At 37.0% G+C, this 3,998-nt stretch overlaps 1 protein-coding gene and 1 long non-coding RNA gene across 3 annotated transcripts in view; one reads left to right on the forward strand and one right to left on the reverse strand.

The window, feature by feature from the left end:
- Window positions 1-3,992, forward strand: part of LOC112151754 — a 34,751-nt gene extending 30,759 nt beyond the window's left edge. For both annotated transcript variants that reach the window (XR_004948101.1, XR_004948100.1), the window contains 2 exons: window positions 2,246-2,345; window positions 2,432-3,992. This is a non-coding gene — a long non-coding RNA (uncharacterized LOC112151754). The remainder of the gene's footprint in view (window positions 1-2,245; window positions 2,346-2,431) is intronic.
- Window positions 1-3,998, reverse strand: part of b4galnt4a (beta-1,4-N-acetyl-galactosaminyl transferase 4a) — a 61,918-nt gene that overhangs the window by 29,599 nt on the left and 28,321 nt on the right. The window lies entirely within an intron of this gene.

Below are 3,998 nucleotides of genomic sequence, written 5' to 3' on the forward strand. Positions count from 1 at the left end.
TTGGGCAGATTTTACTGTCACAACAGGGATTTATTGAGTATAAACCCCTGTTGTATTTAATGCTAAACTTTATTTATATTGATTATGATATAATATAATTTATGTCAGGCTTGGCAGAGTTGTTCAGAAGCAAAAGTGTGACTTCTTTATCACTTTTTTTCTTCTTTATTACTCGTTTTTTGGATGATGTGACTTAGATTCTGGAGCAACTTTTGGTTTGAAAAGTACAATATATTGACAATCTCCCCTCTACCTTAAAAAGTAGGTTACAGTTGACAGATAGGATGAGGCGAGCAAAGATTGTACCAATGACAGCCAGTTTCTGAGAAACCAACCTACGACAGCCGTCTACGATTTCATGTCGCAATTAAGTAACAGATTTTTCCCTTTTAATCTCTAATTCCTTAAAAAGAAATTATAAAAGAAGACACAAAAAAGTTTTTTTCTGCTGATGTAGTTTGGTGTTCACATTGAAGCTCAGAAATGTGGAAGTTTCATGTCATAAGGACATTAAAATACTATCTTAAATGAATAACAAACCTAAAGCCTCACTTTCATTATGTTCTTCTTTAACTCACTGATATCAGAAAGCTCAGATTAAACTTTTCTGGTCAAGTTCTGGTCACTGCAGGCTCTGAATGAGATCTTCTATCTGTTGGACCCAAAGCCAAACATTAATTCATCTGTAAATTTGTGTTGTGATTCTTTAGTATGAGATTCAGTCCTGACTGTGCGCTGTCCGTGGTCCTGATGTGGGGGAAACAGTTCAATAAAGGACATTAAATGACCTTCATGAGTCTGTGAGAAACTGAAAGAGGAACCATTTTCACACAAATACTTCAAATTTTGATTTCCTGAAGTAACTTGACAGAAATCAGACTTCAAGAAGAGATTTTTCAGATTACAGATTACCACTAATTCTTTCTAGAAGATTGATCCTTAACTCCACATAAAACTTGACTTTTAAGGTGAACGCCACTCATGGATGTCAGTTTGACAACATCACGGTCCACAGAGGTTCCTGCTTAATTTCATCTGTCAGTCTGCCCATCGCCATGGAAACAAGGAGCTTAAAGCTGCTTCTTGGTGAAGCCCCTCTTCCCCTCCTCAGACATCTTCTCATTCTCATAGATCTTCTGAAAATGTTTGAAACTATTCTGCCATGACTCCTAAACCAGGGGTGTCAAACATACGGCCCTCCGAATGGTTCATTCTGGCCCATTTGTGAAGAGAAAAAAATATAAGGATGTTGAAAGAAAAAGCAAGTTTCTAGCCCATTTTTGTGGTGAGTTATGTTTATTTAAAGAAATGACTGCAATGCGCAATTCCGCCACTAGGGGAGCAAAGGAAAAGCAAAAAAGTTGCTATAAGTATTATCAGGTGCAACACCACAACTAGAAAAATGAATTACATGCAATAATTCTGGTGTGAATGCTTTTTTCTAAATCTGGTTGCTGAAAATGCCAAGGCAATTTACTCTAATTGCTGAAAGGATTTGCTGAAAATGCAAAAGCTATTTGAAAAAATGACAAGTTTGGTAAAGACTTAAAATTTTGATAAAGAATTATGGAAGACTGCTAAAGTTGGCCTAAATTTCTGAAAATTTGTTAGCAAGTTGCTTAAAAATCCTTTATACATTTTTTTAATATTTAAATAATTAATATTAATATTAATAATTTAAATTTGAAAAGAAAAAGAAAATTTGAAATTTTTTGGAGGGAAATTTGGTAAAAGACTGAAAACTTGAAGTAAATCCTGAAAAATGAAAAATGAAAAAACTTAAAATGAATCCTAAAAAATTTGAAAAAAAACTGTAAATTTGAAAGAAAAAATTAAAATTTTAATTTTTTTTTTAAATTTGAAAAAAAAAAACTTGAAACAAATCTTTGAAATTTGAAAAAAAAACTTGAAAACTAGAAAAAAAACTATAAATGTAAAGAAATGAGCTCAAAGCCCCGCCCCCATGTATAATTAGGATCAGCTCAGTAGCGAAAACTCGAAAATCAGAATTGAAACTGTAAACCAAGAACTGAAAGCGAAGATTCAGAAAAGCAAAAAAAAAAGCAAAAAAAGTTGAAAATTCATACAGCAGCTTTCACTAACGGATAAATAATTTTTCAATCGGTAATATTTACATTTATAGTTTTTTTAATTCAAGCTTTCAGTATTTTTTTTCAAATTTTCATTTTTTTAGATACAATGTCTTCTTTTCCAAGTCTTAATCTGTTTTTTCGTTCACTTTAAGCTGATCCTGAGTTGCTGATCCTGATCTGCTTTGAAGCATTCACACAATTACCAAAATGGAGTTTGACACCCCCGTCCTAAACACTCCCAGACCTCCACAGGTTTGTTCCCAGGACCGACTGGATTTTAACTCTTCATACTCACTACTTCCTGTTGCTCAACGTCCATCTGTGTTCTCATCCATTAGCACTTCAAAAGTTCTCCTTTCATCTCTCCTCGGTAAGTTGAACCTTTCAACTCATTTCTACATCCACTCGTCTGTATCGCCTGCACAGATCCACCTCTCCCTCCTTTGGGTCACACCTGTCCTATTTTGTTTGACCTTCATCACCTTCACCTGGTGCTGCAACTCCGTCTTCTCTCTGTTCCACTCTTTCCTTTTCTCAGCTTTTCCTCTAAACTCCAAAACTTCTTCACTCCAGATGAAAACACAAACCTGTCAGTTATGTCTCAGATATTTTTACCATGAAGCATAAAAAACATTTTACCCACAAACACCGGCGTGTTGCTTAGTAACAGAGACTAACCTGAATGCAAACTTTAGAAAAAAAAAGAACCAATTATTTTTTACTCCATAAATAGTTTAAAAACAATCAAACTACATATTTTCAGTGAAGTGTGTATTTTTGTCACAGCATGTTGTAACCATAGAAATGAACAATGGCTCCGCCTCCTGAGGTGAAGCAGGTGTGTGAGTCTGCATCACAGCATCTCTGAAAGCATCAGACTGAAGCAGAAGCCAAAAAAGCTGTTAGTGATCTCCACCTGCAGCGTCCAAATTATGCACCGCGGTTCAGATGAAAAAACACATTTTAGTCTTTTAATGGACTATTGCTTGGTGTTTATATGCATATGAGCAGCAGTCCTCCTCTGTCCTCCTGCTGGAGTTTCTTCTCCGGATGATTTTCTGTTTCTGTCTCCTCTGTTTATCTGAGACCTGAGGCTGCGACACAAACAAGTTTGAGCAAAATCTAACCTCATATATAACATCACAGCTTCAAGGTTCTGTCTGGAACCAAAGGAAAAGCAGACGAGACTCAATGAAGAACTCATGACGGTTGTTACGGCAACAGCTTTTGTAAACTACCTGTTTATAAAGAAAACCTGTTTACCTGAAAACACGACATCCTCCATGAGGAAGGAAACCACCTCTTACTATGCAGTGAGGTTCACCTGTTCACAGGTGTGGTGTGTTTGAGGCTCCGTTCTTTTTTAGAAATCTGCTATAATCCAGAAAATCTTTTACTATTTTGTCTTTTTTCTTTGATAAATTCCCTTTGAGTGTGTGAACGGTGGTGGGTAAATGCTGCCTTGCTCACTGACAAAAACAGCTTTCAGCTCACAGTCGCAGGTTAATAGAAGCTGGCTAACAGTGATAAGCAAACAGGTTTTAAGATCCTTCACAAATCGACCATCATCTCTGCGTTACCATGACAACAGGACCCATAAAGTGTCGTTTCATTTTTTGGCTGATTCTCTGTCATCTGTGTCTATAAAGTTATGTTGAGGAAAAAAACGTTTAGTTCAGAACTCTGTTGGATGGCGGATCCGTTTCAGCCTTCAGAGAAACAACACGGAGCCCCCCGCCCCCCTTGAAAAACGGTGGGGGTGTCTGTGTGTTAGCAGGGATGGATGACAGTATATCAGTGGGGAAGAGGGATGGATTTTCATCATGAGCTGTCACCACGTCTCCCACTCACCCCCACCCCCAACAAACTCCACTGGGTGGGAGGATCATTGTCCTCCAGAACCTC

The sequence above is a fragment of the Oryzias melastigma genome, linkage group LG6, assembly GCF_002922805.2.
Source record: "Oryzias melastigma strain HK-1 linkage group LG6, ASM292280v2, whole genome shotgun sequence".
In the NCBI taxonomy this organism is placed as follows: domain Eukaryota; kingdom Metazoa; phylum Chordata; class Actinopteri; order Beloniformes; family Adrianichthyidae; genus Oryzias; species Oryzias melastigma.